The sequence below is a fragment of the Mauremys mutica genome, chromosome 1, assembly GCF_020497125.1.
Source record: "Mauremys mutica isolate MM-2020 ecotype Southern chromosome 1, ASM2049712v1, whole genome shotgun sequence".
Classification (NCBI taxonomy): domain Eukaryota; kingdom Metazoa; phylum Chordata; order Testudines; family Geoemydidae; genus Mauremys; species Mauremys mutica.
In genome coordinates, this window is record NC_059072.1 from 249,163,444 (window position 1) to 249,176,576 (window position 13,133).

The following is a 13,133-nucleotide window of genomic DNA, read 5'->3' on the forward strand; positions in this document are numbered from 1 at the left end:
AAGGATACTTAATGTGTAGATTATGGATCTCAGTTTGTCATAATAACCCTGGAACAATTATGGTACAATATGTGAGTAGAAAATTAATTTAAAAATAGTAGCTGCATAACTGCATAACTAAGTAGCTGCATAAAGAAGGTTGAGGGGGGATATGATTGCTCTTTATAATTATATCAGAGGGATTAATATTAGGGAGGGAGAGGAATTATTTAAGCTTAGTAACAATGTGGACACAAGAACAAATGGATATAAACTGGACACTAGGAAGTTTAGACTTGAAATTAGATGAAGGTTTCTAACCATTAGAGGAGTGACGTTCTGGAACAGCCTTCCAAGGGGAGTAGTGGGGGCAAAAGACATATCTGGCTTTAAGACTAAGCTTGATAAATTTATGGAGGGGATGGTATGATGGGATTGCCTAATTTTGGCAATTAATTTGGCAATTGATCTTTGATTATCAGCAGGTAAGTATGCCCAGTGGTCTGTGGTGGGATGTTAGATGGGTTGGGATCTGAGTCACTACAGAGAATTCTTTCCTGGGTGCTGGCTGGTGAGTCTTGCCCACATGCTCAGGGTTTAACTGATCGCCATATTTGGGGTTGGGAAGGAATTTTCCTCCAGGGCAGATTGGCAGAGGCCCTGGAGGTTTTTCGCCTTCCTCTGCAGCATGGGGCACGGGTCACTTGCTGGAGGATTCTTTGCAGCTTGAGGTCTTCAAACCGCAATTTGGGGACTTCATTAACTCAGGCATAGGCTAGGGGTTTGTTATAGAAGTGGATGGGTGAGATTCTGTGGCCTACGTTGTGCAGGAGGTCAGACTAGATGATCATAATGGTCCCTTCTGACCTTAAAGTCTATGAGTCTGAGTCTAACTTATCTATAAAATATGTAATACTATAGCACCCATAACTAGTACATGTCATAGAGGTGTACTGAAAAAGTATTGTATTTGCTGTCTACCCAATGTATCAAGCAGGTGATTATAAATCCCCAATATATCAAGGTTTACTTACAAAAAATCTTAAATTTTAAAATTGGTGTACAAAGATTTAGCAACTCAATTCCTATAAGCATCACTAGGAGTTTCATTACTATCCCGCCTTGCACTATTTGATCTCTTCTGCAAATTCAGATATTAAAAGGATTATGGACTAAGCATCTGTCTAATTTTGTGTTATAATAGAAGACTTTGAAGTGTTAAAAATATATCTCTTTGAATCCACAAACACATTTTTTGCCCTGCCCTGATTTAATAGCCAACTGCGTTAAACAAAGTTTTTGTTTTAATTGTTGTCATGCTAAGGCCATGTATGCCAAACTTCATACCTGAGTAGATTTTTAAAGGCTACTTATTTGTTTTTCATAGAAATGATGGCTGATCCTGAACTATGGTGACTGTTAGACAACACTATAATAACATGAGGAGAATGCCTCTAAAATATAAGGATAAATGATTACTGTCATTATCTCAAAAATAAAACCAGATATGGAAATGAATGGTTTGTGCTTTAAAAAAAAGTATATACTGACTTTATCTAGGAATCCCTTAGTAAAGACAGCTGTGAATCAGTTGGCCAGTGAGGGGGTACCCATATATAGAAAATTCCAGGCACAAAACTGTAGTCCTGCATCAAGTGTCCAGATCCTGAGCTCAAGGGGCAATGGATAAAACTGTTTTTACATCTTTCTCAATTGAATGACAGCTGTCATCACCATTTTGCCATTGGCCATTTTGCCATTGGTGCTCATGAATGTATAACAAAGGAATAGGCTGAAACATTCTGACTTACAGACAGGGAAATGAAATTAATGTAAGGATTTTGAAATCAGCACCCTTCCACTAACAGGATAACCTGATTACAAATTCAGGTTGTTAGACTATATGAACAACTTTGAAGATATTTTTGGTGTATGTATCCTAGCTGTTCTCGAGATTGGCAATCTGAAGTCTGTTGCCAGTTGGGCCAGAAGTTACAACACCAAATAACACCTTCTTTGTTCCCAGTGAAGACAACAATAAAAATTAAAGCATTGTAAAATACTGGAGACAGAATGGTGAAGAATCTGATGCGTAAAAAAAATCAGTCATACCTGTTGTTTCCCACTGCAAATAGATATTCAAGTTAGTATGGGGATCAGGAAGACTACAAATTGTAAATCAGAAATAGATGCTGATGATAATATGTAGCACTTAAGTAGAGCTTTACATTTTCAAAGTGCTTCTCAAGTTATGGGCCATCACCTTGAGTCCTTGGGAATTCTACCCAAGTAAGGGCTGAAGGATTTGGCTCTTTAACTAATTAACCTTACAACATAACTCTCAGATAGGTACATGCATACTTCTGGATGAGAAAAGAACTGAAGAATGCAGAGTCCATGGCAATGTCTTTAAGAGGGAGTGCATTGTATTTCAGTACTATCTGTTTCAGTAGTCAAATGAAAGAGGCTGGGATAAAATGACATTGTTTTCTGGTGTTGTAAAGAAGTTTCTGCCCTGTCATAGAACTGAATGGTATCTGAACAGGTGTCTCAAACTACTGTGTGCAACAAGTAATTAAAAACAAATGTGCTAGATACGCTCTTCTTTTAACTCCTCAATGTCAGATTTTTCATCAGCTATTTAAAAATCCAAATAACATGCAGTTTTCCAAGATTCATTTGGATACACTTTAAGTGAGTGGTTTCTGAAATATCATACGCAGTGCTACCACAGCAGCAGTCTGTATTCCTCCTTGGTGGTTAGAAAAATTCTCTTGTTTTTTTATTTTGTTTGGCTGTGTACATGCATCACCAATTGCCCTCCCCACACACACCATCCAGCTATCACACAAAGCCCTTTAGTCAGCCTGTGTTCCCACTGCTCTTACAGTGTCTTTGAAATCAACAGATTTGTACGAAAAGTTTTGAGCATACTGGAGAGACTCACAGCACACAAAAGGCTAAATAACTTAACCAGTAATTACTGCTCTTTTAACATTACTTTTTTCTTTAATCTGGTATTCATTCCATCTCTAACCTTGTTCCTGAGATCATTTACTGTTAGTGTAAAACAAGAATCCCTCTTTGTTATCTACACAGAGGTCTTTGAATTAAGCCATTTGAATGGGAGATATGTTAGGTATGGTTCCATAGGGTTTATTAATGAAAATTGTCTTAGCAAATATGTCTGTTTCATTTGATTCTGAGGAATAATTGGTTAATGAGGGAATGATTACTTTGTTCAGACATGATTACTGAAGAAATGTTTAGTCCATATGTTCCTGAATAATGGGAAATTCTCAAGTGAAAGAGGACAATGATTAGAAGAAATCAGATAGCTAGAGAATATATTCCCCAAAGTGTTACAGTAGTTTTTGTTAACAAGCCAGCTCCAAGGATACTGTTTCCCTAAACAGCCATGGAAGTTCAAACTACCTAATCGGTTTAAACTGTTTGTTGAAAAAAACACTAGGTAGTTTTCTTTGTTTTTTAGATCAAAGATCTGTAGCTTCCTCTGATAAATGATGTGAGTATCACAGCTGTTTGCTTTCCTAGTTTCCTCTAACCCAAAATCAATTCATTATTGGTTCCTTCATAGGCATACACAATACATTAAGATTTACTCTTTTCCTTTTACTATAGCTTATTGGTTTCATCTTGGCATGCGAATTCAGCTTCTTGGGGTTGTGAAGTACACTGAGTGCACAAACATTATAGCTGGTGTAAGTGTCAATGCTTATAGTTAATTAAGGATGGCCAACTGCTTTCATTATCATGGGTCATTTTCTGTTGCCTATAAATTCTCTCTCTTACTTTACAGCTGAAATTTGATATGCATGCTTGCAGTGGATTTTTTTTTCTGAAAGCTTCATCAAAATGGCTGCGAGCATAGAAAGTGAATAAAATTCAGCTAAGACAAAACAGAAATTACAATCTTTTTAGACCAGCTCTAGCACCTCAGCAGAAGATGATGGAGACTTGAAAACTGGCAGGCACTCAGGACCCAGTTCAGTAAAACACTTAAAGAAGTACTTAACTTTAAGATTGCGAACAATCCCACTGACCTCCATGGGAAGGAGAACAGAGACCCGGAGGCCTAGTGACTCACCGAAGCTCACACAACAGCATGGGTATATACTTAATGATCACTTCATAGCAAACAGCTTAAAGTACCTTTTTTTTGTTGTTCTCTTCCTTTAGGGGCAATCAGCTCCTCACTGAGTTCTTACTATGGGCAATCAATATCCAGAATTATACTTCATCAATTCTGCAGGAAAATTTATTGTTTCATTTTTCATAAGCAAAGCTGTAAGTATTTGTCAGTTAAATCCCCAGGTAGTTAGCTTTCAAACAGTCAAATATAAACTTAGCAAATGAAACATCTGTTCAACACTGTTATTTTATAATCACATTAATTGGCAGATGTCTTTAGGTGACGAAGTAAATGTATCAATTCTGATTTGTTCTTTTGCACTGAGCTGATCTTGTCGCCATTGAAAGGTACTTACCTCAAAGACCATGGCAGCATGTGGAATATTTCACTGGGCTCAGTCATGTGGGATTTTCTGAGCAGAAAATGAAATATGAAGGCCAACTGCCCACTGAACAATGTAAATTCAATGTCCAAAAACATACTCTTGTGAAGAAAGTTGCCCTCACCCTTGTCAAGACTGGTATTTCAATCTGTATATAGTTTGCACAGAAGTACTGTGCCAATTCAATTACTGTCTGATTAATGAAGTGTTGCAGGTTTATTTCAGGGGTCTAGCTAGCTATTAATTAGCATATTGGGGCCTATAGTCTGCTGTTTTGCCCTGATATGCTTTGAAAAATCCCAGTGCAATTAAATAAACTCTAATATGCTTTAAATAGTTACTTGAGAAAACACATCCAGATTTTTTTTAAAACTCTTATGGGATTTTTAAGCACATCCAGATTTATTGTAAAGCATCTAAAGTTCTTTGCAAAACCCATCATTGCTTTGGTTTACACTAGTCAGCAAAATAACTTTCCACTCCCTAAAGCAAAAGGCTGATTTTGTTCTTGCCGTGGTCCTGCAATAGGAAACACTAGTGTGGACCCTTGAATCCCTGCAGAATCCCACTGAGGTCAGTGGGACTTAGGGTGACCAGATAGCAAATGTGAAAAATCAGGACACGTTTTTTCCCGGTGATAGTTGGAGTATAGTTGCATATATAAGACAAAGCCTCTAATATTGAAACAATCTCAATATTATTGGGATGTCTGGTCACCCTAGTGGGACTCCACAAGGGCCCAAGGGTCCTGCTGGAAGTTTTTTTAATTTCTATCACTGTAGATTTTCAGAAAGATCGGTGCAGTATTTAGAAGTGTACTGTACATACACACGCAGCGCACATGCACCTTACATGTACATCTTTCACAGGGGCCAGAGGGATGTGCTATGAGTCCTCATGTTTCAAGCCATATTGATCACAAGTGCAGTATCGATTTACAATGGCACCAGGCCCATACTCAGAAGGGGCCATGGTGCCCAGACCATGGACCTGCCGCCCCCGGCTCCACCTGCACTCTGCCCCAAGGCACCACCCCCGCTTGGTCTCTTCCCCCCGAGATCCTACCTGCTATTCGCTCCTCTCAGCTCCCCACCCCATGCAAGCGGTGGGGGGGGGGTTGGGGAGGAGGCAGGGCCATGTCTAGGCACTGGGGTCCACAAAAGGTTAATCTGGCTCTGCACAAGTGGGTCAGAGAAACATTTTCCTCCATGCATTAAATACTTACTATAGGTGCATTATGTGAGATGTATGAAGTTATTAGGCTAAATTAATACAATAAATGAGAGCTGAGTTAGAGAGTTCTGTTTCTGGGCTTTATTAACCCATCTCCTCCCAACTTAAGTACCTTCACTGGCTCCTTATACTTTACCATATACAATTCAAGCTACTTGGCCTCACATTCAAGGCTCCACACAGTCCTGCCTCTGACTATATTTTTGCTCTCATCTCCTCCTCCTTCCTGTGTTCTGCATAGTCTCTCTCTTTTTAATTCTCCCTTTGTCTCCTTTTCCCACTCTCACTTTCCAACCTTGCTTTCCCTAGACTTCAAATATCCTTCCCTTTGCTGGTCACATACTTTCCTTCATATCCTGCTTTAAAAAAGTATAAGTTATTTAAATCCCTTTTCTTCTACAAACCCCAGCCATAGACCTCTTTACCAGGTGATTTCAAAGTATCTTTCAGTAGCTATTCAGGAGGAGCTATTCATGAATGTGTTATGGGACTATCTAATTCAATATAACTAGCATACAACAATTTACAGTTCTAAGGAAATGCTTAGATTATCTATGTATCCATCTTTGTCTTTCCTTTAAACACATAACACTGTGGTATCTGAATAATGACCTTATTTAAATCAAGCAAAAAATGTAGCATTTTAGAGGCAGGGTTTCAAAAGGACAAATTACAGTGAGGTGCCCAACTCCCGATGACTTTCAATGACAGTTAGTTGCATAATTACCACTTGTGTCTTTGAAAGTCTCCCCCGAAACAGTATTCTATACTCTTTCCTTGTTCTTAGCATGTCTCTTTGCTTGCTATCTAAGAGTAGTTATTGGGAAAAAACTCATTTATACAGATTAATCTCTTAACGTTAATTGTCCTAAACTTACAAGCGAATTAATTCTGTAATGTCCATCACTTGCAGATGAGCCTGCCCTCGTTAAAGGAGATAATGGAGACATTTTGGAGGATGCTTCAAGGAGCTGACCAACATCATTCTAGGACAACTGATTTCCATTCAGTACATGACCAATACAGGTAGGTCGAATATGACTGAGAGTGACTTTGCAATGACTTTTGGGACAGTTGTTTGCTTGGATTTTGAATTTATGTTTTCCTGGAAAGCATACTGGCTCCATTTGAAGACTCTGAGAAAGCATACAGACGAGTCAGGAGTCCAACAACTATTACCAGTTTCCTCATTGTGTAAGGCCAATTTCTAACGAATGAGTACAGAGTAGCTTTGCCTGTACAGTGGACTAATCTGATGTGGGCAAAGGAGTTTGCTGATTTGGGAGGCGGGGCGGGGGGGGAGAAGCTGTTTCTTTGTTTGTTTGTTTTCTCTAGGAAAAATGTTTAATCAACTTCATAGTTGGAAAAGTGAATGTTTTGTTAGATATATTATTTTCTGATTATAAGCACATCTTTGCCTTCCTCTCTTGAACAGTTAGGGTAAGTCTACACTCAATTAAAAAGCCACGGCTGACCCATGCCAGCTGTCTCAGGCTCACGAGGCTCAGGCTGGGGGGATGTTTAACTGCAGTCTAGACATCTGGGCTTCGTCTGGAGCCCTGATTCTAGAACCCTGCAAGATGGGAGGATCCCAGAGCTCGGGCTGCAGCCTGAGCCAATACATCTACATCAAAATTAAACAGCCCCACACGTTGAGCCCCACGAGCCCAAGTCAGCTGGCATGGGTGTTTTATTGTGTGTACCCATACCCTTAGTGATTTATAGTATTTCATAATCACCACTTACCCACCTAACAGACAATGTGACATGAAACTATTGTTCTAAGTCATGGGATAGGCGAAAATGCATACATTATGTCCTTGGCTCTACAAGGAAACACTCAGAGCTTCTGTGATTCTACAGCTGGCCAATCTATAAAATGTGAGCTGTGATCTCAAAGCTAAGTGGATCAGGCTGTGTCAGTTCTTTGATGAGACCTCCAGTGGTACATGCAAACAGTTGGTCTTGGTGATCTAGTTTATTATAATATAAAGCTGTTTTGGTCAATAATGAACCAATATCCCACCATTATGGAAATGGAAATGAAAATAAATTACCGTAGCTAAAATTACCGTTAACAGTGAAGGAGGTTTCTTAGTTTTGCTCCCATTGATGAGAGCAGTAGAGTGCAGCTGGGGATTCTGAGAGGAAAACTCTTTATCCGCCCTCTGCTTAATTAAAATACATTAGATACATGGATTTATTTGAGGCTTCGATGTTGAATGAAGACAAATAAAATGCTTTATGGAAAGTGATGCAACACGTTATTTAGTCTGAGTGAGCAATTCTGTTCTATCAATACTTAGGCTTGTATTAAAGCACATGCCTTACACCTATTTAGCTATGTGCATTATTCTATTGAGTGCACATATGTTACATGTTAAGGCTAATAATGCCTGTTGTTGGAGGTAGTTGGCACAAGGAGTCTGATCACGCACACTGGCAAAGAACATCCGGCTGCTGCAGGGCAAGATACCTCACAACAGGCTGGAGGTTTGTGATGTGGCACATACTGTGCTTTGCTTCTGTGCAGGAGCGAAGTGCATCCTGTTCTGTTCTCAGCCAGAACATACTGCAGCATATGCACTAGCCTGCTAGGAGGCAGGACTCATCACCTTTTGCATCAGATCACACCTTATGGGGAAAAGTAACATGTCCTAGCTACCTCCCACTCCAGAGGAGATGCATGCTGCTTGGCTTCCACTGAGCATGATCACATGCTCACACATGAGAACATAAGAACGGCTGTACTGGGTCAGACCAAAGGTTGATCTAGCCCAGTATCTGTCTACCGACAGTGGCCAATGCCAGGTGCCCCAGAGGGAGTGAACCTAACAGGCAATGATCAAGTGATCTCTCTCCTGCCATCCATCTCCATCCTCTGACAAACAAAGGCTAGGGACACCATTCCTTACCCATCCTGGCTAATAGCCATTTATGGACTTAACCACCATGATTGTATCTAGTTCTCTTTTAAACGCTGTTATAGTCCTAGCCTTCACAACCTCCTCAGGTAAGGAGTTCCACAAGTTGACTGTGCGCTGCGTGAAGAAGAACTTCCTTTTATTTGTTTTAAACCTGCTGCCTATTAATTTCATTTGGTGACCCCTAGTTCTTGTATTATGGGAATATGTAAATAACTTTTCCTTATCCACTTTCTCAACATCACTCATGATTTTATATACCTCTATCATATCCCCCCTTAGTCTCCTCTTTTCCAAGCTGAAGAGTCCTAGCCTCTTTAATCTTTCCTCGTATGGGACCCTCTCAAAACCCCTAATCATTTTAGTTGCCCTTTTCTGAATCTTTTCTAGTGCCTGTATATCTTTTTTGAGGTGAGGAGACCACATCTGTACACAGTATTCGAGATGTGGGTGTACCATGGATTTATATAAGGGCAATAATATATTCTCAGTCTTATTCTCTATCCCCTTTTTAATGATTCCTAACATCCTGCTTGCTTTTTTGACCGCCTCTGCACACTGCATGGACATCTTCAGAGAACTGTCCACGATGACTCCAAGATCTTTTTCCTGACTCGTTGTAGCTAAATTAGCCCCCATCATATTGTATGTATAGTTGGGGTTATTTTTTCCAATGTGCATTACTTTACATTTATCCACATTAAATTTCATTTGCCATTTTGTTGCCCAGTCACTTAGTTTTGTGAGATCTTTTTGAAGTTCTTCACAGTCTGCTTTGGTCTTAACTGTCTTGAGCAGTTTAGTATCATCTGCAAACTTTGCCACCTCACTGTTTACCCCTTTCTCCAGATCATTTATGAATAAATTGAATAGGATTGGTCCTAGGACTGACCCTTGGGGAACACCACTAGTTACCCCTCTCCATTCTGAGAATTTACCATTAATTCCTACCCTTTGTTCCCTGTCTTTTAACCAGTTCTCAATCCATGAAAGGACCTTCCCTTTTATCCCATGACAGCTTAATTTATGTAACAGCCTTTGGTGAGGGACCTTGTCAAAGGCTTTCTGGAAATCTAAGTATACTATGTCCACCGGATCCCCCTTGTCCACATGTTTTTTGACCCCTTCAAAGAATTCTAATAGATTAGTAAGATACAATTTCCCTTTACAGAAACCACGTTGACTATTGCTCAACAGTTTATGTTTTTCTATGTGTCTGACAATTTTATTCTTAACTATTGTTTCGACTAATTTGCCTGGTACTGACATTAGACTTACCACTCTGTAATTGCCGGGATCACCTCTAGAGTCCTTTTTAAATATTGGTGTTACATTAGCTAACTTCCGGTCATTGGGTACTGAAGACGATTTAAAGAACAGGTTACAAATCTTAGTTAATAGTTCTGCAACTTCACATTTGAGTTCTTTCAGAACTCTTGGGTGAATGCCATCTGGTCCCGGTGACTTGATAATGTTGAGTTTATCAATTAATTCCAAAACCTCCTCTAGTGACGCTTTAATCTGTGACAGTTCCTCAGATTTGTCACCTACAAAAGCCAGCTCAGGTTTGGGAATCTCCCTAACATCCTCAGCCGTGAAGACTGAAGCAAAGAATCCATTTAGTTTTTCCGCAATGACTTTACCGTCTTTAAGCGCTCCTTTTGTATCTCGATCATCAAGAGGCCCCACTGGTTGTTTAGTAGGCTTCCTGCTTCTGATGTACTTAAAAAGCATTTTGTTTTTACCTTTGGAGTTTTTGGCTAGCCGTTCTTCAAACTCCTCTTTGGCTTTTCTTATTATACTCCTGCACTTAATTTGGCAGTGTTTATGATCCTTTCTATTTGCCACACTAGGACTTGACTTCCATTTTTTAAAGGAAGTCTTTTTATCTCTCACTGCTTCTTTTACATGGTTGTTAAGCCACGGTGGCTCTTTTTTAGTTCTTTTACTGTGTTTCTTAATTTGGGGTATACATTGAAGTTGGGCCTCTATTATGGTGTCTTTAAAAAGCGCCCATGCAGCTTGCAGGGATTTCACTTTAGACACTGTACCTTTTAACTTCTGTTTAACTAACCATCTCATTTTTGCATAGTTCCCCCTTTTGAAATTAAATGCCACAGTGTTGGGCTGTTGAGATGTTCTTCCCACCACAGGGATATTGAATGCTATTGTATTATGGTCACTATTTCCAAGCAGTCCTGCTTTAGTTACCTCTTGGACCAGCTCCTGCGCTCCACTCAGGATTAAATCTAGAGTTGCCTCTCCCCTTGTGGGTTCCCATACCGGCTGCTCCATGAAGCAGTCATTTAAAGTATCGAGAATTTTTATCTCTGCATTTTGTCTAAGCACACCGGCTGAGCATGCTCAGTAACACAGCTGAAGCTGGCTGCCCTCACTCTGCCCCCCACTATCAGCAGGCCTGGCTCATCTCTTTCCCACTCTTCTGAGCTATGGTAGGATTCTGCCTTCCATCTAATGCAGGGGGAGACTCAGTCTCCACTTCCTGCACCCACATCCATTAGCAGAAGGCAGAATTTATCATGCCGGGTATACTGATTATTTATGTGTTCTATGTACAGTGTTTACATACATTTATTGTTTACCAGAGAGATTGGCTGACGACACATGTGTACAAAAACAGTCATGTTAGAAATATGTGTTCTGTGCCTAACTGTCCTCAACAGGTTTTCTCTATGCACATCTGAGTAAATCTGCATTGCACTTTGTGATGTTATTAAAGTCAATGTTTTGCCCAATAGGCCACGCTGTTTCCTTTTAAACGATTAAGCTCTATTGCTATAAACGCTAACATGTAAAGTTAGCAGATTGAAAGTAGCATTGATCTGAGCAACTATGGTAGTCTGATGCTGGTATTATTATCACATATATGCAGTAAAGGAACAAATCTAGCCCCTTTTCCATGGAAGCAGGGGGCAGAAAGATGATGCACAAGGGGCAGGAGAGGAGGCATGGGCTTGTTCATGGGAGACACCAGAAACCTATTGCAGAAACCCTTGCATGGCTCCCAAACACCAAAAGCAGCTACTGGGCGTTAGGGATGAGTTTTGCTCCTTACTCAATTTATCCTAATATTTTCTGCTAAAATTCAGTATGGATTTTTTGGTAAGCAAGGCTGTCCTACATGCACAAAGATGATGATTTAAAGGAAATAATGTGTTCTTTAAATGATCAAAAATAGACAAATGATGTATTCCACCTTTATCGCTAATAGATTGCAACATTTCATGTCAAAAGACAGAGGGCTGGTGAAAATTACCCTAGCTCCATGGAATTCAGTTCAGCTATGCCAAATTGACACCATTCAGGATCTTTCCCCAAGCCTCTTTTGGCTCTGCAAGGGAGTGAGGAAATGATGGGGAGAGAGAGAGTGTTTGCTGGAAATTTTCTTCTAATTTTGCAAAAAAAATTAAGATATAAAAAAATCCTAGCTTGACAATCTATGCCAAGTTTCAGCCTACAGATAATTTTTATGGCTGAGATATAAACCCCTGAAGTAAAAATGCAGACACAACGTTAAGTACAGTGTTGCAAATGCAATATTGTAATTTTATATGTTAATCTATCAATACACAGTATGTGCAAACATATGTTTATAGACATAGAGACAGGCATGTATAAAAGAGAGAATAAAAAATCCCTATTTCTCATTTGGTGCTATGCAATTTCTATCAATTTAGGAATATATCCTTATTTTATTTTAGGATAACAAACTGTAAATTGTGCTTATTTGAGAACTCTCTGACGGTTTATAAGATAAAAAGGAAAAGGTATGTTTCAGAAGCTCTCTGTTGACCTAAAACAAACTAATAAATAGTACAAAAAGTGTGGCCGTTCTCTGCAAACATGTTACCAATGTTCTCTTTGAAGCAAAACATCAGCAAGGAGATAGTTCTCGGACAGTTAGCAGTTACTAGAAAATATGATTCCTACTAAACTCATCAAAGAAAGGTTGTTTAAGAGGTAGGTTGCCTTTTATACTCATTTCTTGATTACAAGAAAAATTACAAGATCTTTAGGTGAAGTATTTTACAAAATTGGCAGATGGCTTTAATTTGTATTTGTGATACAGAATTCTGTTCTAATTTTGTTTTTGACGAATGTTCAACATGTTCTGGCCCTATTAGGACTTTGTCTACTTAAAATGGAATTTGCACACTATAGATATGATTTTTTTTTTAAGAAACAATATACTTAAGTTGTTCCAGTGACTGGGAGACCCAGACTTGGAAGTTGCCTTTGTGACTCTCACTTACTAGGCAGGTTGGGATGTGGCAAAATGTGGAGCTCATGCATTTGGGCCCCAGGTCAAAAATGATAGTGTCTATTTAAGGAGTGTCTTTGCTGACTAATTAGTATTTGTAAAGTTCTTAACTAGATTTCTCCTCCACTGTCCCCTCAGGAGGGTGATTACAGTGTGACTGCGTACTTACCGTGGCAACAA

General features: G+C 39.4%; 1 long non-coding RNA gene across 1 annotated transcript; it reads left to right on the forward strand.

The window, feature by feature from the left end:
- Positions 1-3,830: 3,830 nt before the first annotated feature.
- Positions 3,831-12,705, forward strand: LOC123364423. Its single transcript, XR_006577102.1, has 3 exons — positions 3,831-4,109; positions 6,661-6,773; positions 12,560-12,705. It is a non-coding gene; the product is annotated as an uncharacterized LOC123364423 (long non-coding RNA).
- The last annotated feature ends 428 nt before the right edge of the window (positions 12,706-13,133 follow it).